Source organism: Coenobita brevimanus, chromosome 74 (assembly GCF_032717465.1).
Source record: "Coenobita brevimanus isolate Jiangsu-jjx chromosome 74, ASM3271746v2, whole genome shotgun sequence".
NCBI classification, from domain to species: Eukaryota; Metazoa; Arthropoda; class Malacostraca; order Decapoda; family Coenobitidae; genus Coenobita; species Coenobita brevimanus.
In genome coordinates, this window is record NC_137027.1 from 28368186 (window position 1) to 28389472 (window position 21287).

General features: G+C 40.6%; 1 pseudogene; it reads left to right on the top strand.

Annotated features, from left to right (window-relative positions):
• Window positions 1–6108: 6108 nt before the first annotated feature.
• The window catches only part of LOC145407807 (uncharacterized), a 30021-nt pseudogene continuing 14842 nt past the window's right edge, over window positions 6109–21287 (top strand).

Below are 21287 nucleotides of genomic sequence, written 5' to 3' on the forward strand. Positions count from 1 at the left end.
GGTGGGTAAAACATTCAAGCCTTCACAGGACCTTGGGACCACCTTGCTATGAACGTCTGAATTCCCGCCACAGTCGCTGACTTGTCCGCATGCGTCCAGTCGCGACTTTACTTACTTTTTGTTATCATTGTCGTTCAGGTTTATCTCTAGTAATTTAAAAGACACATATTTATCATTAAAGATATCATTGCTTTAAATTACTTCTGTATTTTCCGGTATCTTACAAATCAATGAGGGCCTTGGTTGGAATACAAAGTCAATTTGGAGCATATTCAAACACAACGGAAATCCACCAATCACCGCCCGAGTGCATTGCGCAGTGTTACCAAATCCACCTGTCCTCGGCTGGCAAAATCAGTGCGTCAGACTCCGTGGAACCGAGTATAAGTGAATTTTTCTCTTTGAAAGTTGGATTGAAACAGGGATGTGTCATGTCTTCATGGTTGTTCAATCTGTATATGGATGGGGTAATAAAAGAGGTACAAGGTAGGGTAGTGGATGTTGGAGTGGCCCTGGTGAGAAAGGATAGTGTTTGGAAACTCCCTGTACTGTTGTTTGCAGATGATACTGTGTTGTTGAGTGAAGACGAAGGGGAGCTGCAAGGCTTGGTGGATGAGTTTGGGAGAGTGTGTAAGAAACGGAATCTAAAGGTGAATGTAGGGAAGAGTAAAGTGATGGTCTTTGAGAGAGGTGAAGTCAGTGAATGTACAGCGAGGTTGGATGGTGAGGAATTGGAAAATGTGAGTACGTTTAAGTACTTGGGTAGTGTGATGAGTAAGGATGGAGGTTTGGAGGGTGAAGTGCTTGAAAGGGTACAGCAGGGAAGAAAGGTTGCTGGTTCCTTGAAAGCAGTGATAAGAAACAGGGAAGTGAGCATGGAAGTGAAAAAGTTACTACATGACAGTATTGTGATACCAACTCCAACGTATGGAGGTGAAGCTTGGACGTTGTTGGAAGGACACAAGTCAAGAGTAAGAGCAGTGGAAATGAGTTATTTAAGAGGAGCCCGTGGAGTCACATGGACAGACAGGCTGACGAATGAGGATATAAGAAGAGCGTTGTGGTGTGGATGTGGATGTGATAGGAAGCGTTATGAGGAACACACTGAGGTGGTTTGGCCATGTGGAGAGGATGGAGGGTGAAAGACTAACGAAGAGAGTGTATGTGAGTGAGTGGAAGGGGGAAGAGGGAGGGGGAGGCCGAGGATGAGATGGAGGGATGGGGTGGAGAGGTATATGAGATAGGGGGGTGTGAGTTAGGAGCCGGGGAGTGAAATGGCGGGGGACAGGGCGACTTGGAGGCAATTTGTTTGTGGTCATCCCTAACGGGATTGAGGCGTCTGGCAATATATATATATATATATATATATATATATATATATATATATATATATATATATATATATATAATAATAAATATATATATAATATTATGACTAACAAATCATTCTTGTGTTTCTGGTCTCGGTCTCTCTCTCTCTCTCTCTCTCTCTCTCTCTCTCTCTCTCTCTCTCTCTCTCTCTCTCTCTCTCTCTCCTCACGATCTCCCAACCTTTCCTTTCTGCTTCCACCACAACATGTCCGGACCCACCGCCACATACCTATAACTGGTCTGGTATTCTGAACTGCTGTCCTCTCTTTCGAGCTCTCCCATTTTTATTTTATGTATTTTATTTCACCCCCGAAAGCGGAATTTGTAGCTTTCATGCCTTTTCGTTCAGCTCAGAGGGACAGAAGTAATTTGGCTTGTGCGGAATTCATTGGAGGTTCGTGTTCTTGCATCGGAACTTACCGGGACTGAGACTGTCATTGTAACTTTCGATCATATTCCCTTTTTTGTGACTATACTCTTTCCCTCTTAACTTGGTCCTGATTTTCGTCCTTTTGCAGCTATTTTCACGCAGCTCAATGGCAGAAAGGCATTACGACGACGCAACATCTTTCCATAACTCCTCGTGACTGGAATAGTTTTCTCGTGTTAATCTTTTAAAATTCAACATTCAAGATGAAGAGGTGGTCTATTTAGGTCATGACAGTGCAAGAAAGAGAATAGAATTTGCTTCTTCAGGCAGACTAAGGAACCTGGGGAAACTTCATTTTTAGGCCAAGCTAGAGTAAAATGAGTACTCAATTTGCTTTTCAAAGTAGACTAAGAGGCATCGGTAGATTCTGTCTCTCTTTAATTGTCGTTTCAGCACTTTCCCTTTAATAACCAGCACTCATTAGTGCAGGAAACTGGAAAGACATGGTAAGATCTTCTTGTCTCCTATTCACGTCTTTTCTGCAATTACCCCTCTTAAGCACGTCTTGTTTTTGTAGGAAGGACAAGAAACAGATTCAGCGTTTCCCTTACCTTGTCCCTCTTGTAATTATCTCTCATAATGAGACTACTCAATGTAGGAAGAAGAAGGAACAAGGAGGAACTCTTCGCTATCCTTTCTTCGTTCCTCAGCAATCTTAGCCTCGCACAAATTACGGGAAGAACGAGAGACATAGGACGTTTCTGGAGGCCAACATCCAACCAAGTACCAGGAATAGAAGCCAGTGAGTTTTACCGTGTGGGCGTAATCATATCTTCGACGTAATGGAGTCTAGTGGACTCCGTGGCTTGCTGGGAGTGCATCAACTTCGCCAATAATTGAATATAAGCTTGAGTCATAGTTACAAATAGCCTCCTTCCCCCACCCTCTCTTTTTCACATTTTATTTTGCAGCCAACTCTCACAGGATTGGGACAACTTTGTTTCAGTGTGTTTAGATAGAGCTTTGTAGTTAGGGTGTGTTACTGTTACAGAAATAACTGTTTTAACGGCTCCGTATAGTGAAATGTAAACGAAACCATTTACATAAAGTGTGTTCAGGTACAACGAACTATTTAAAGGCCATTGTAGTGAAAGATGTTTATAATTTTGTAGCTACGGAGTGTTTATGCTTTTTTAGAAACCTCTCGTACTTAATGGTATCTAATTACTGCAGTCAGGGTGATTTCAGTGCGACCCACTGTGAAAGGTTATTGAAGTTTTGTAGCTAGGGTGTGTTGCTAACTGTATTGCAGAGGCCCTTCGTGGTGAAAGGTGTACTAAACTTCGTGGTTAGTATATATTCATATATAACTAATTGCAGTTCAGTATTCTAAGGCCTTTCGTAGTTAAGGCTACGTAGGACTTCGTAGTTGTGGTGTATTTATGTGCATCTAACTGTATTGTGACTGAAAAGAATGCTGTCTGGAAGAACGGTCATATCAGTCCTTTTTAATGGGGTAATTAGATGTTCAGGGACGTGGGACTGAATACTTTACAAATTCTGCAGCCAAATTCCTCTAGGAATTTCGTTGGGAAAAATGTAGCAATTGCCACATTTAAATAGAATGAGATAGTTGGAATTCTGAGCTTTCTTGTGTGTTGCTTTGCTTTAAATATCTACTAAATGATGTTAAGTAATTGCACTAGCACAAAAACTTTCCAGGAAGTTTAGAAGTGTTTGTGTCGCGACCTTTTGAAGAGGGCACACTGGTTCACCTTGGGTATATCTACAGTCAGGGACAAAAGTTCGCCTGCTTGCTGCTCCACTAATTTACCTTACACACAATGCTTTTTTCCGTCTCTTTCCATCCTGACGCATCATATCAAAGAGAATCATCAGTGGGGAGAGAAATGTACTAAGCCTGTCGCAGATTAAGAACATTAGCAAGGGGAGGTAAGTGAGAAGTAAAAGGGGTGAAATACTGAGCAAACTTTTGTCTCTGTAACAATAGACGGTGCACTGACCTATAGCTGAAGGTACGCGACCACCATCAGATTTTTGGAAAAAATGTGTTTGGATTCGTGAATTTGTTGTGTCTGGTCTTTTCACATATCTGTCCATCTACTCGTATGCGTAAGTTCACTGTCACAGGTTATGGGCTTGATATCAAGATTATTCTCCTTGTGTGTAAAAATATGTGTTCTTCTTGTGTGGGGGAGATATCAGTGTCTTCATGGGAATGTCTAGTACAAGAATAGGGGCACCTTCGGACTCACATGACTAATAAGATAAATAATACTGCGCTTCTGTCAATAAAATGGCATATTTACTCGACCGTGAAAGGCAAAGAAGTAGCTGTCGAGACGATACTGTCAACATCAGCAACAACAACAATGACATTCTCTTTCTCTCTCTCTCTCTCTCTCTCTCTCTCTCTCTCTCTCTCTCTCTCTCTCTCTCTCTCTCTCCTATAATCAATACAGTAGTTCACTTTTACCCCCTCATCTCCTCGTCGTCATCTCATTAAGGTCCTGACACTCCTCATTACATATCTTTTCCTCGACCTTTATCACCTCCCATGCATTTTTTTTTTATCTTCAGTCCCACATTTATTACCCTTTCTGAGCGTTTCTTGCTCATTCGTCTTTTTAATTATTAAAACACCCCAAACACGGGGTCGCGACCCCAAATGGGGTCGAAAGATATTTCAGAAAGGGTGGCACATGGATCATGGGGTCGATGGGGTCGCATGGAAGTCATGCGATCAAGTAAATCTACATGCCCAGGGTCTTAAACCATTTAGAATTAGCTCAACATCCTTACAACAACTAGCACTTTCTTAATTAATACTGGACTGCAAAAGTCGATATTATGTGCTAATGCACACTGCTGTCAGATGGCTTTCAAGGGAAAGACATTGGAAAGTTTTTTCCTTCTTCGGGGAACTGCCGACCCTCCAACAAGATCACGCCCACAGGAATGCTGAATATTTTCGTGACCCCCACTTTCTTGCTTGTCTTGCACTTCTGACAGACATATTTGAACATGTAAACAAATTCAGTACTGAACTTCAAGGGAATGGATGTTTGATCTTCAGAGTACAATTAAGGCTTTCATTAGCAAGGTGAATCTACTCCAAGGTCAGGCTGAAACTGATAACCCTTTCCATCACTACATGGAATTCACGGCTGCGATAGATGTGGATTTTGATGACATGCCGGATATTACGAAGGAGAAAAAAGATGTACTGGAATATTTACAGGAATCGGCGAAAAATATAAATCATAGATTCACTGGTTTTCTTAGCGAGTCTTTTTATTTTGTTCAGTATCCATTCAAGATAAAGGTGGAACAGTGTGGGTATATTGCGCTCGAAATGGCAGAGTTACAGACTGACAACGAGGCAAGGGTGAACTTTGACGCCTGTGATAACCTGGCAGAATTCTGGATCTCCCTGTCAAAGAGGCATTCGGCGAAAAAAAACAACAACAACAAAGAAAAAGAATTCTCAAAGTTCTGGCACAGTTTGGTTCAACCTATGTCTCTGAGGCGGCTTCCTCAGAAATATTTTTTATAAAAAAATGATTACCGTAACAGAATCTCAAACGTGAACTTAGAAAATTACACGCTGTGTTGCTTAACGTCATACAGGCCTGCTCCCAGGTACCGGGTACGGTAAAAAAAAAAAAAAAAAAATCGAATGAACATATAATTCTGTTATATACGAAATTTGGCACACATTCTATGACAGGGCTATAACTTAGGAAAAATATGTATTCTATTGTTTATCTGAAATAACAGTTTTACTATATTTCTCGATTTTCATAATTTATGACGTCTGTAATTTATGTTAACTTGGAGTACACTGTTTTGAGATAAACAGTATAACATATTTTTTTTTCTCAACCGTGTTAATAAAAATGTTCTTTCTCTTTATTTACTGCTTTCCAAAAATAAAAAAATCTGTGCTATGTAATTTTACTATGTTCAATAATATTACTGCAGTTACTTCATTTATTATTTTACAGTTAATTAAATAAATATTTACAGAGTATGTTTTATTAATATAGAAATACATACAAATTATAAAATATGCTATAAAAATGTATGCCAGCAGCTATTTCATACATTCCTACATACACACACACACACACACACACACACACACACACACACATATATATATATATATATATATATATATATATATATATATATATATATATATATATATTTATATATATATATATATCTGACAGATCCACGGGGAGGTCAAGAGGTCACGTGACTTCCCTCCCCCAGAGCAGTTTGCACTGGAGTGGGTCGCACTGGGAGGGCAACAAGTCCAGATTGGGTCACAACAGAAAATGTCTGGGAATCCCTGCCCTACAATGTTCCCCAGCTTCCTGTCCCCGCTCACCACGACGCTGGTAGGGCCGGCAGAGGACCTGACGGTGTACCCCGCCCCGGACACCGTATTCACACAGCAGAACAACACGGAAATACGGCCGCAGGTCGGCGCCACGGCGGTGCTTCACTGCATTGTACACAATGTCGTGGAAAACACGGTAAGAGAACTAAGGTAAGGTGACGTGTTTTATATTATATTCCTCCCATCTGCAGAGGATTATATTCCATATTTCGTTGAATCGCCTACTTGTTGCTGCGATCCTACTGTAGGCTTATATCAAAAGTGGACCCGATGGACTGCAGACTAGAACTGCGCTCGTCATGCTGTCCACTAACATCCATTTGGGGACTGGAGGGAAGCTGAGGGACATTTGTATAAAGCAAACAGCGGAGCCGATCTGGCATATCGATACCATCATGAGAAGGCGTCCCTCTTTAGATCCTGCATCGCCTATATCGGTTAAACTACAACTATTATTTTTCTTTTTTTGTGACAACACAAAATTGTATTTGCTGTTCCAGTGCATCACACAAACTCGTAGAGTGTTAGGGTCAACACTATGAGGATGACTTAGTGTGTGTGTGTGTGTGTGTGTGTGTGTGTGTGTGTGTGTGTGTGTGTGTGTACTGTAAGCGTATGTGGGGTAGTGTTTTCAACCGTTGTGGTACGCAAATTAAGCCCGCTCATAAATTACACAAACACGAGCGAACAATGTACACCTTTGTTTGTGTATTTTGTACTCTTGTTCTCCAGGTCTCTCCACTTTAACATCTCCGCAAAGATGTGCAACGGGGGAGCAGAATGAGCCAGTAGTCGTCTGTTTATTTTATTTTATTTGTTTGTTCTCTCTTTCGCTACCTCTTTCTCTCTTTCGCTGCCTTACCCATGGAATCAAGCAGAATTACAGGAAAGCGAAATATATACATAAGGGGTGGCATTTTAAGTGGCAAAGGAGGCTTCAAAGCACTTCTCTCTTAGCGATTAATTTTGTATAATGCACCTTAACAGTCTTTTATTTTATTAATCGTATCTCTCTATCGACCTAATTTGTATCAGCAACATTTACAAGAATACTGAAGCGTAAAGGACAGAATACATCGCGAAGATAAAGTTGTTACGAAACCACTTAAGCCATTTTGAGTACAACCCTAGGGAAGGTGGAGTGCCGTGATAGAAAAGAGCAGTTCTTGAGTAGGCAGGTGTAATCAGGGGACAAAAGTTCACCTGATACGTCACTGGTATACCTGACACTTGGGGCATGTCCGTCACTTCCACCCTGAGACATTCTATCAAAGAAAATCATTTTTAGGCAAAAAAAAAAAGTTCTCGTTAACTTAGAAATATTACTTCAGCAGAGTGAGAGGCAAAAGAAGTGAAATGGACGGCTGGAACGCAGAATAAGGTAAAATTCAAATCATAGTGTGTGTGTATATATATATATATATATATATATATATATATATATATATATATATATATATATATATATATATATATATATATATATATATATATATATATATATATATATTGCACTCTAGTCGGATTGAGCCGGTGAAGGTTCATATCCAAGGGATGGTTGGGGTTGATTGCTCATGTAATCCCACTCAGGGGTTAGTAAGGCTGGTCACTCTCATCTTAAATGTCGGGACAAACTGCCTAGCCCCGGGCTCCTACGCTCCTCATGGGTCAATGTAGGATTGGATGATGGATATATATATATATATATATATATATATATATATATATATATATATATATATATATATATATATATCGACCAAGTAAGACATCTGCAGGCGATGTTGGACATCGCAACTTCCACAACAGTCGCAAAATTAATGTAGTAAATACTCTCAACATAATACTAAAGTTCGGTAGGATGTCAGAGTACTGCTTCCATATCGAGCATTAATTTTGCTACTGTTGTGGAAGTTGCGATGTCCAAGATCGCCTGCAAATGTCTTACTTGGTTAATATGGAAGAAGTACTCTGACATTCTACCGAACTTTAGTATTATGTTGAGTGTATTTACTACATTAATTTTGCTACTTTAATATATATATATATATATATATCCTGTGAATTTCTAATCTCGTTATAGTCCTGTCCTCGGGACACCCACGCAAGCATACGGGAGGGACTAAATTATTTGCTATAACCCAGGCACGACTACGTCGTTGTGAAGGAAAACTGCCTTGTTCCCTCCCTCCTTCCTCAACCGACCCCTAAATCCCTTCCCTCCCCACTCCGACCCCTGCTTAATCCCCCTCACTTTCCTCCTTAATCTCCACCCACTCCAACCTTCACTGCTCTTATCGCCACGCCACCACCTTCCCTGACGGTGGGGAGTAACGAGGAAGGGGAAACGCTCGTTGTCGTGGTGGCGATGGTGGTGGTGGTGATTGTGGTGGTTGTGGTAGTGGTGGTGAGTGGACTGGTGATGGCTATAATTAATATAATGAGGAAAGTGGAAGTTGGTATAACAGTTCATGATGTAGACCTTAATAAGAGTAATGATGATGTTTGTGATGGGTGTGGTTGTGATGATGATAGTGGTTATTGTGGTGGTGGTGGTGGTGGTAGTGGTACTGGTGATGGTCGTGGCAGTGGTGTTGGTGGTGGTCGTGGGTGGGCCGGTGATATTATATTAAGACTGTGAGTGTTACGTGTTTTAATAACGAAAATGCAAACAGAATTAATAAAAAATGAGTCATGGCGATGTCTGCGATGATGTTGGTCTTGGTGGTAGCGATGTTGGGTGGAGTGGTGATCATTTTTAATTAAGATCGTTAGGATACTGAGTTTTGATTGTAATAATAATGTAGCTATAAAAAAAAAAAAAGTGATAATGCCTGTAACTGTGGTGGTGGTGGTGACAGAATGCATGGTGATTATTTTCATTAGGATAGTTAGAATGATGACGTAGACGGTTATACTGTTTTTATAAGAGCATAACAGAGACAGATTAATGGCCTTTGTGATAATGGTGAAAACAACTAATAAAAATAATATGTGGAGTGGTGATGTCATAAATTTAGTAGGGAGGAGGAAATGACGGAATAAAGTCGGTAATGATGATGGTGGTGATGATTTTAATTAAGATAGGAAGGACAATGATGATGGTGGTAATAAGCCTCTCATGGACGGGAGAACTCTAGTAAGTTATTGGAACTAACCTCAGACGATTTTATTCAGGTGCAAGTGGGTCATAGGAGCCTAAGAGTGTTAATACTGTCGCCATCAACCTTCTCACGGCCGGAACAACTCATATATTTTCTTCCATGTAACCTCAGACGATTTCTTTTCTATCTGAGAGTGAATTAAAGGAGACAGAGTGCTAATGATGCTGGAAATTATGATGCTAAACAGTTTAATGGGAGTAATGATAGTAGAGGTAGTGGTTGTTTTGAGTGGAGTGGTGATAATAATTTTAATTAAGATAGCGAAGGTAATGAGGAAGTGGTTCATGGCATTTATAATGAGTCTGGGCAAAAGGGTTTATTACAGTAGTAAAATCTGTGATAGTGGTTTTAATGAGTGAAATTAGAATGATGAAGGTGGCTGTGGTAAATGGACATGTGATAATTTAAGAGAATGAGGATAATAGTGATACTAATGATTGTGCTGGAGGTGGTTATGACAGTTGTAACCTTATTGTTACTTAGTGTTATCGCATTGTCTTTACTACTTTATTTCACGTAACAGTATCAATTTTATTTAAGTCCGAGCGAGTTTAACAGCATGAAAGTGTAAATACTGTTAATAGAAATCCTCTAAAAGTCGATATTAGTATTATCATTCAGCTAATGTTCTGTGATTTTATTTGAGTACAGAGATTTCAAGAAAATTATTAGATGTGACAGTTATTTCAAAACCCATGAATCACGTTACGTCCTTTTGTTTCAGTAAAGTCTTGATATTTCCAGACTATTTAATTTAAGATAGTAAAGGCTACATCCGCCTCCTGTTAAAACAATCTCTCCAAAGCTAAATAATACCGCCTGAAGGCAACATAAACGAAACACAACGTCACTGTTATCAGGGGGTTAAGGCAGGATGGATTAGATTACAGTAAAGTTGTCTGAAAGTATAAATAAACTTACTTCTAAAGGCAAGTTCCAGATTTTTTTTTTATACGTAGATCTAAGCGTTACTGAGCCTGAAAGTGCACAGGACTTTTTTCATATAGATAGGTAAAGTGAAAGTTGGTATGTACCTGAAAATATTACTTTCCTGCCAGCCCTCTCTCTCTCTCTCTCTCTCTCTCTCTCTCTCTCTCTCTCTCTCTCTCTCTCTCTCTCTCTCTCTCTCTCGTGTGTATAGGCTGTGTAACTATGCACAGTAATTATTTTTTCCTCTCTCTGGTATGCGTGAGCGTATTTGTTCTCTGTCTCTCTGTGCATCTGTGTAGGTGCATGCGTGTGCATATGCGTACCTATGCATGTGCATGTTTGCGTGCGTTTATGTGTGCATGGGTGTACTTTATAAGCGTGTGTGTGAGTTTATATGTATGCTTGTGTGTGGGGGGAGGGAGCATGTGTATAAATACGGTACGTCTGTTTCGTGTGTGTGTGTGTGTGTGTGTGTGTGTGTGTGTGTGTAACTACCCCCAGCACTTCTTCCCTCGTGAGAGTTGAAAATAATGACGAGCATCCGGCCAAGCGACGCACCGGTACACATAACTTTGTTCCACGGACAAAATCTAATCAGAGAGAGGCAGGCAGACAGGCAAGCAGGTAAGTAGTGAGGCAGGCAGGAATTCATGTATTAGGACAGGCAGACAGATAGGCAGGGAAACGGACAGGTGAGCTTGGAAGTGGAAAGGCAGGCAGACAGTGAGGCAGGCACGTAACAAGGAAATGGGTGGACGGGCAGATAGTGAGGCAGACACATTGGCAGGAAAATGGGCTTGTAGGCACAGAAGTGAGCAGGTAAGTAGGAAAATGGGCAGGTAATCAGGTAGATAAGTAGACAGACAGATTGACAGGTGAGCAGATAGACTGGGATACGGGCAGGTACGCCTGGAAATGGGCGGGTAGGCAAAGAAATGGACGGGTAGGCAGGCAGATAGACAGGCAGGCAGATAGGCCGGGAAATGGGGAGGTTCGCAGGGAAATAACCAATTAACCTTTGAGGGGACAGAGGATTAGCTTAGCCAAGCAAAATTTTCCTGCGTTAACCTGGATGAAATGTGTATGTGAGGACCTGCTCTGTTAACTCTTTGAATCCGGTGACTTAATCTTTAGCTTTATTCTTTATACTTTCAGGCAATTTATTCAACCTAGAGGACACGCCGTTTAGTAAAATGATTACTGAAGGCTCAGTGTGACCTTCCCAGTTAGCAAAGTCTCTCTGAAAATAAATTAAATTGTCTCATGGTAGCGAAAGTAATCTTAGAAATACAACATTGAAGGTAAAGAGATTAAACAATGGTTCTTGGCCTGCTGTGTGCGTCCCTCCAAGAGAGCGTGGGAGAAATTCAAAGAGAGACTCAAATTGTTAGTGTGTATGAAGGTTTACACTACAAATACTGCACACACTTGCTATTACGCGTATATAGATGCAGTTGGTGTGTGTGTGTGTGTGTGTGTGTGTGTGTGTGTGTGTGTGTGTGTGTGTGTGTGTGTGTGTGTGTGTGTGTGTAAGTAAAGATCGAGGCAAGGTAATAGCGATGTACATAGAGAAATAGGCAGTGATGTAGTATATCAGGCAGAGAAATAATCACAAATAGGGAAGCATTAAACACTAAATTCACGAAAACCACAAAATTCTGGCCCAGTAAACACATTCTACCACCTTCACCCATGAAGATTTATTATAGCTGTAAAATGTAAGGGAAAAAATAGCCTGTGTTTTGTTAGAGGCAATTATTTAACCGATTCACTACCACAGGCCACACACAAATATACGAGGTGAATAAAAATCGCTGGTGGGTGGGAAATGAGGGTTAATTGAGAGTACGCATTAGTCTTTTCAATACCGATGAGCGCTTCTTGGCTAGATAAAGTAGTCGGGTGATAGCAAGTATGAATAAAAGGAAGTCCTGTTGTAAATGCAATGTGTCCTGGCATCTCGAAATGAACGGGTCTTGAATTTGGCTCTCTGATGTTTTCTATTTTTCGTGGATGGAACAATAGTGTGGGCCAGTAGCCTCTGGTTCCTTCATCCTCGCAAAAAAAAAAGGAAATAAACTGGAATGCCTGATAGTGTTTACAACTGTTCTGTTGAAAGTTCAGTCCTGTGCTGAATAATAACGTCGGGGGGAAGCCAGAATGAAATTATAAACAGCCGTCATATACCTTCATAGGCTAATGGGGACTGTTTATAATCATTTCAGAGGTCATCCCCGTAAGCTGGAAGGAAAATATCTCGTGACAAGTAACAAGAATAAATGTTTAAAGACGTCTTTGCACTGTGGGGTTCAGACTAATGTACGTTTGATTAAGAGAGGTGACCTTTAAGCTGGGTAGAATAGTTTCGTAAAAGAAGAAATACAGGTACGAGTGTATGGAACGTTATCGTAGTGAATACGTGTGTGTGTGTGTGTGTGTGTGTGTGTGTGTGTGTGTGAGAGAGAGAGAGAGAGAGAGAGAGAGAGAGAGAGAGCGAGAGAGAGAGAGAAGCACCCAAACAAACAGATATCGCTATTGCCGAGTGTGATGATGCTAAAAACAAAGAAGAGTCCCGGCCTATCACTGATCCTGACAGAGAATATTAGCATCAACAAAACAAATACACTGGCCCAGGCTCCGGCCAGGTTCCAAGCTTACATTCTCTTACTCCTTAAAACCAAAGTAAGATATTGGAGGACCTAAGATGCTGCCACCCACATGACTTTTTATACCAGGTGTGACGTTTGGTGTAATGTCATTTTTTAGCAGTATCTATCTATCTAAAGTTATGGATAGGTAGATAGATAGATAGGATATATTAAAGATCATCCCAACATGCCAGACAGTTTGAATATACATGTAAGTTTATTTTCTACTTGATTCCTCAATGAGACTGCTATACTCAGGAGCTGCGTGACTCCGCCTCGTAAAACCCACGCACAGGTTAAGGTCAAAATTAAGTGATGTATCTTCATTATCATCACCATCATCATCATCATCATCATCACAATATCTATTAACTATTATTTAAAACGGGTTGGGCAGGATATAGGAACGTTAACTGAAGAACAGCCTCTAACCTTACCCAACCTGACCTAACCTAGACCCTCGTGGAAAAGACCAGAAATGTGCATTGACCGAAAATGAAAATAAATTACTAACTACAAAAAATCGTCAGAAAGAAATTACAACTCAGCAAATAATTTACAGAGAAAATTAATCCATCATCATTTCCCCACAGAGCATCAGTCTTCCAAAATATTCCATTTCCAGCGCATGTAATGCAACGTGACAATGAAAAGAAAAATGGCCGGTCATAATTTGCGCCCTGATTGGCTGCATTATGGCGGGATGATGGCCGAACCCATGTATGGTCCATTTCACTGCATAACAACTCTGTTGGATTTTGTAGTTTCCGTAATCGTTTTTTCTGGATCGCAGCCTCTTCGTTTGTATTAGTGGGCGATGATGATGATGATGATGATGATTGTGGTGGTGGTGGTGGTGGCGACAGTTTCTCCTCAGTTGTGTTTTCCTGTTTCTGCTTTTGTGCAGTAATAATAATAATAATAATAATAATAATAATAATAATAAAAGTAATAATGATAATAACAATAATAATAATAATAATAATAATAATAATAATAAAAATGATAATGATAATAATAATAATAATAATAATAATAATAATAATAACAATAATAATAATAATAATAATTATTATTATTATTATTATTATTATTATTATTATTATATAATGATAATGGCCAAAAAGTAAGTGCCATTTGTCCCAAGCTCACACAAAATAATGGCTCCATCTCTACCTGAAGGCTTTTCATCAGGTGAGAAATAGACTCCTTCACCTGCACTTTTTGTACCTGTGATAAGCCTGTCGTGGGAGGGCAGGATGGAGGGGATATGTGGAGGAATCCTGGGTGAGGAGGAAAGAGAGGGAGGAGGGAATGGAGGGGGGAGGAAAGAGTGAAGAAAGGTGAGATAAGAGAATATGGGAGGTGAAAATGAGGGGGGGAGGTGGCAGGAGCGTAAGAATGCAGGGTAAGAGTGAAAGAATTCTTGTGTCTGAGGACAGACAGGGAGAAGAGAATGGCAGTAGGGAAGGGAAGGAAATGAGAGGCGAGAGGAGGGCAGGAAAGCAGGGTAAGAGTAAGAGACTTTTGGATGAAGAGGAAAATTCAAGAAAGAAAGAAAATGAGAGGGAAATAAACAAGACAGATAGGATGACATGGTAAGAAGATGGAGAATAAAGACATGAGGAGGAATATCGAAGAAAATGAATAAAAGAAAATGTGGAGGAAAGAGAACATTGGGACATAAAGGAAAAGAACACAAAAGAAAATGGGATGAGAGAAAATATTGCAGAAAAGAGGGGAGGAAGCAGAACACAGAGACAGAGAAAAAAAAGCAAAAGAGATAAAAGGAAAGGGCAGAACGAAGAATGGAAACAGAATACCAATGCAAAAATAAAGAGGAAAAACAGAGATAAAAGAAAATTTATGGGGAGGGGAACGTATGACAAAGATAATAAAAGAAAATTAAGTGGAAAACTAAGGGAAGGATCAGATTAGGAGACAGGAAATAAAGACAAAAGTTTTTGATGGGTGAGAGAGAGAGAGAGAGAGAGAGAGAGAGAGAGAGAGAGAGAGAGAGAGAAAGAGAGAGAGAGAGTCTGGATGTTTAAAAGCGTATTTTTATGTTTGAGTTTATAAGTAAACACACACCATGGAATTAATTGTATAGTCTGAAATACCGTAAGGCAAATTAGGAAATAGTTCAATAATTCCCGATGTGTGTGTGTGTGTGTGTGTGTGTGTGTGTGTGTGTGTGTGTGTGTGTGTGTGTGTGTGTGTGTGTGTGTGTGTGTGTGTTTTCGTTAAAACTTGTCTCCTTCTCTTGTACGTTCAGAAGTATGGCAATGTGAGTGACATTCCATTACAAGTTTTCCCTTTTCATTCCCAGCGAGCTATTGTTTTCCTACGCATCTCTCTCTCTCTCTCTCTCTCTCTGAAATGTCTTAGATTCTCTCTCCATCCTTTCATTCTGTCTTCGTCTACTTCTGCTTTCATCACCGTATCTCCCCTACCTCCTTATACGCTTTGATTTATTCATCTTCCACTTGTTACCGCTTCCGTCTCTTGTCTCCATACACACACACACACACACACACACACACACACACACACACACACACACACACACACACACAGAAGGTTGGAAAGAGAACGAGTAAAGGGGAAAGGGGAGCACTGAATGGGAGACCTTAAAGCGAGAAAGGAGAAGAGGGAAGGAGAAAATTGCGCAAATGCAGAGGGAGGCAAGCAATACGAGAGAGAGAGAGAGACAGAGACAGAGACAGAGACAGAGACAGACAGACAGACAGACAGAGGGATGAGAGGAGCTGAAATGAAATTCTCATGATGATGAGCCAAGGGGAAGAGTGTCAACATAGGAGGGAGAATGGGAGAGGCGTGACAAGAAGTGAGGAAAGCAGTACAAAGGAGGGAGAGAAAATCAGAAATAGAAAAATAGATGGAGATAGATAGATAGATAGATAGATAGAGAGAGAGAGAGAGAAAGTCAAAACACCGCATTAGGTTTGGTTACGATAAGCTAAGAAAAAATCGTCATCGAGTTCAGGGGGTTAATGATGTGGCCCTTTGACTGTTTGTGTCTTCCTCTTCAATTTCTGTTTCTTCTTTACTTTTTCCTTTTCCTCCTTTCTATTTCCTCCTCCTCCTCCTCCTCCTCCTCGTTTTCCGACATCAACTCTCAAGGCCGTACACTAGGAAGCAAACCAAAGCACGTTCTTCTTGACGATTTACGTTTTAGTCTATGCCCTAAACTACTCCTGTGTTTTATTTAGGCCTTTGTAATATGGGTACAGCTTTCTCAACAGCGTACAGATACTGAGGTGTACTATACAGACCAAACCACTAATGACGGGGTGTTACGAGATCTCAGGGGCCACTCAAAATACGACTTTGAACGAAACCTTAACCCCAATTCAAGAGGGGCATTTTTTATCAACTCAGTATTTCCGATAACTTCCAGCAGACGCCAACATGAGCCTCCTCCTCCTCTTCCTTCTCCTCTTCCTCTTCCTCCTCCTCCTCTTCCTCCTCCTCTTCCTTCTCCTCCTCCTCCTCGTACATCCCGTAAGAGAAACTTTCAAGGTCTTGCTGTTTCCGTTGACTCTAACTGGGTATAAAATTTGTTTCTTTCCATATTGAATGCTGAGCTGTAAAGTTTAGCACTAAGAAATGGTGCTAGTCACGATAAAGTGCTATGGACACGACACAGGGTTATAGTATTATCTTTTTCTGCCTCTGACCTAAGGAAAATTGACAAGAGGACGCAATTCTCCATCCAGCTTGAAAAGAAGGAGATACAGATCTACGCTGCATATAATCGTCCAGAGATCGCAAGGTCAGGGCCTGTATTCTCGCAGCTTAAAGAGGTCCCTAGCACCTCTTCCTTAGCGATTTATTTATGTTTGTAGTGTATTATGATTTGAGAATGATTTAAGTATCACAGAAGAGGACAGCAAGATGTTATAAGCAAAATGAATTGTTTAGGAAGAGGTGTTGCCGAGCTTGCTTAGCACGCAGGCTCCTGTGACTCACCCTTGGATGAATAAAGTCGTCTGACGTTAGTTGGAATTAAATACTAGAGTTGCCCTGACCATGAGAGGGTTAATGATGGCCGTATAAACACTCTTAGGTTCTCATGACTCCTCCCATACACATTTGCTCACTCAGTTTTAATAACATAACCGTGAATCACAAGGACTTACCCAAACTCATGAAGGACATTTCCTACGATTCGAATATTTCCTACAACTTTCCCAGACGTCAATATGAACTCCACCTCCTCCGTCCCTTCCCCTTCCTCTTCCCCCTTCCCTCCTCTTCCCCCTCCCCTCCCCTCTTCCCCTCCCCATCAACGGAGTTTTCAAGGTCTAGCTTTTCCTGCCTTGGACTGGGGTAAATAAAAATTTTTGGAAGGTGGCAATGACAAAATTAAAACGACAGCACAACACTTACATCTCGGGAAACCTAAAATTTACTATGTTTTCTCGCCCTAACTTGGTCTGGATTTTCATTTTGCAGTTTATTTCACATTGCTCAGTGGGAGAAAAGGACAATTTACAGATCTGTCATAGCACTTCTTCGTGACTCGCACCATATTCTACAGTTAATCTCATCACAACAGTATGAAAGGGGAGATGGTCATTTTTGACATTGTTAGAGAAAAACGAGTATACAGTCCCGTAGGCTACTTTCTGTTTACCGACGAAGCTGATGGTGCAGACCTTAGTGCCAGTAAACATCATCCTTCTCACGAGGGACATTTATATTTCTTATTATGGAAAAAAAATTACGTTTTTTCCCGCAGTATCTTTAGATTCTAACGTCTTTTCAGCTGTAATTTTTAACGTTTGACATCAAATCAGACTACTGTCTAGATTTTCTTAGCGATGTTTCCAATGATTTTTGGTCCTTTTCTAGCTATCTTCTGGAGATTTTTGTATTTAGTGCCATTCTAGAGGATCTTGGGAGCAAGTTGGATGGGCTAAACAGGATGGAGCTGGAATTCTTTACTTCCTGTAACGTTTCGGGCTACACAGAACATTGAGAAAATAAAAAATTCAAGCTCTGCCTAGGTCATCCCTCACACTCGACTCGTCCACATGTCAAAAAGGATCATCCACTTTTGAGAGCAATTTTAGCGGTGTTTGTGGCTCTGGATATAGCAACACAGATATTTTAACAACTTCAGTATTTCCAGTAACTTCACCAATCCCATCCTACCCTACCCCCAAACTTGTCCCCTTGTCAGAAAGAATCAGCCACTTTTGACAGCATGTTTAGCGGCATTTGTGGCTCTGGATTTAGCAACACAAATATCTTAACAGCTACAGTATTTCCAGCATCTTCCCCAGTCCTATCTTGCTCTACCCCCATCCCGTCGGCAGTTTTCAAGACCCTACTGCATCCGCCTTGGTGTGTGCTATCGGGCGGAAAGAAACACGGGCTCACAGACACACTCTCATTCACTTCTCCTCTTCGCTTCCTGCCCTTTGATCGGACTGTCGGCTTTCTTGCAGATTCGTGAAACTGGGACATTCAGGATTTCGTTACGCCTCATTCTTAGCGATTTATTCTAGGCAGTATTCCTCAGTATCCTGATGTTTGTTAGCAGTGCGAAGCATGGGGAAATGTTTGGGTGCATTCCTCCTTAGTTACACACACACACACACACACACACACACACACACACACACACACACACACACACACACGTTAGTATTAAAACGATATCAGTAACGAGAGAGAGAGAGAGAGAGAGAGAGAGAGAGAGAGAGAGAGAGAGAGAGAGAGAGAGAGAGAGAGAGACTCAATCGTCTTTTTCACTCCTTGACCTTTGATCGAACTTACGGGCTTTCCTGTAGACCCATGAGACAAACACGTGTTGTAGGTGACATAGGGGGCTGCGTAACCCCTGTTCCTGGCCGATTTATTCTACAAATTCACTCAGTATCCTACTGTATGTAAGTGATGCACTGACGATATTAGAGATAAAAATAAAATACACGAGAAGGATAAAGTGTAATGTGAAAAATAAAATAACTGAAAAATATTCTTCCTTGATCGTGTCTAATAGATTTTATGGCTTTTATTTTACCTTCCTTTTTATATCCTCCTGGTTTATAAGTTCTGAAATTTTCTATCGTGTTCTTTCTCGTGTTTCTTTTCATTTTTTATTATCATAGGAATTCCTGGGGTATGAAAAATATCGTCTTTTTATTTGAATACAAAAGACAGTGTGTTCTTTTGTGCGCTCTCTCTCGCTCTGTTTCTGTCTCTGTCTGTCTGTCTGTCTGTCTCTCTCTCTCTCTCTCTCTCTCTCTCTCTCTCTCTCTCTCGAGGTCAGGACCACTCTAGTATTCTGTTCTAGCAACCCTTATACGATTTTATTTACGTTAGAATCTTGGTGTGTGTGTGTGTGTGTGTGTGTGTGTGTGTGTGTGTGTGTGTGTGTGTGTGTGTGTGTTTAATTTATTTAGTTTCGGGGATCCTTTGCACTAAGCTTATTGACACGATTATTTTTTTTTATCCTACCAAAAGAAAGTGTTCATCAGTGGAAATTTTCCCTCGTGGTTTGGTTTTGAAGTTTTTGTCTCCAACATTTTTTTTTTTTTTTGTGCCTCTTGACTCCTGCATTATTCTCTCTTTCCACTTTGATTTTTGTTATTGTTTTTCGTTTGTTCTTCAGTCGAGGGTACTCCTTTGATGTCCCCAAATTGCTTTGTTTGACTCTAATTGCGTGCTCATGAGTGAAGTCTGACTGAGAGAGAGTCATAATATACTTTAGCCAGCCTCAGTGGTCCATCCAGGTTGTCCTTTACGTCCCCTTACCCTCCCTGTTGTTCTCTTTGCCTCCCTACTGTCTTTCTCCCCTCCCTCTGTCTCCCTTTTCTCTGTATCTTCTGTCTCTTCATTCTATTTCTCTCATGTTTCTGTCTCCCTATCTCTGTATCTTCTGTCTCTTCATTCTACTACTCCCCTGTTTCTGTTTCCCTTTCTCTGTATTTTTTATCTCTTCGTTCTGCTTCTCTCCTGTCTCTGCCTCCTCTTCTTTGTATTTCGTCCATCTCTTTGTGTTGTTTTATTTCCTTGCTCTTTATCTCCTTTCTCTCTTTTTTTCCTTCTTCTGTCTCTTCACTTGACTCTCTCCTATTTCCTATCTTTGTTTCCACTATTTTTTACTTCCTATCCTGTGTTTCTTTTCTCCTGTCTCCCTTTTCACTGCAACTTTTTCGTATATTCATTTTGCTTTGCAAATCCATTGTATCCTTTTTCTGTGTCCTCATTTTCTTTCTCTCCTTCCTCTTTGTCTTCATTTGTCTCCCCTCTGTTTCCTTTCTCTGTTTCCATTCTGTTTATCTCCCATCCTGTCTCTCCTCAGTTTCAGTCTACTTTGTCTCTCCTCCATTTAATTTTTCTATGTCTCCTTTCTCTTGATCTACCCTCCCTGTCTCTCTTTCGTCTTTTCCCTCTCAGTTCCTCTGACTTCTCTCTGCATCTCCCCTGGTATCCCTCTGCCTGTCTCCCCTTACTCTGTTTTCCCTCTGGTTACCCTCTTTCTCTCCTCCCTCTCTGCCTTGTCTCCATTCTGTCTCTCTTCCATTGTCTTCTTTCCCCTTTGTGTCGTGTTTCCCTTTACACGTCCATTAGTTCCCCTTTCCTCCTCCTTTGGTGTGAGTACCTCCCCCTCTTCTCTCCCCTCCCCTACCCTCTCCTCTCCTTGCCTTCTTTTCCCTCTCCCTTCCCCTGCCCTCCCTCTTTCCTCACTTCTCCCTCCTCTCATGTCTCTTCTTCCTCTTCCTCTCTTCACCTTCATTAAATCCTTTGATACTCCCGCTTCCTCTCTCTCTCTCTCTCTCTCTCTCTCTGCATGTAAAGAATATATATATATATATATATATATATATATATATATATATATATATATATATATATATATATATATATATATATATATATATATATATATATATATATATATATATATATATATATATATATATATATATATATATATATATATATATATATATATGCCTCTCTCTCTCTCTCTCTCTTCTTTATGTCCAAACTTCGCAACCAACGGCATCATGCTTTTTTCCCCCATACGTTTATCCTTATTGGTTTATCTGTCTCCTTTCATCTTTTCTGTATCCTTCTCTCTTTCACGTCCTTCCACCTCCCCTTCCTCCTTCGTATCAGTGGAATGGGATTAGTTTCTGTTGAGGTACTTGACCAGGGAGTAAGTGTGTCTTTGGGTGATCAAGGGATTATTAGTATTACCTTTTGTAGCGGAAGAAGCACCCAATTGAGGTCTGGAATGTTTGCTGCAGATTTAATTCCCAGTATCTTCAAGGATCTCTCTCTAATTGTACAGTTCTTATTTCAATCTTTCGTACTTTTTCATGAACAAC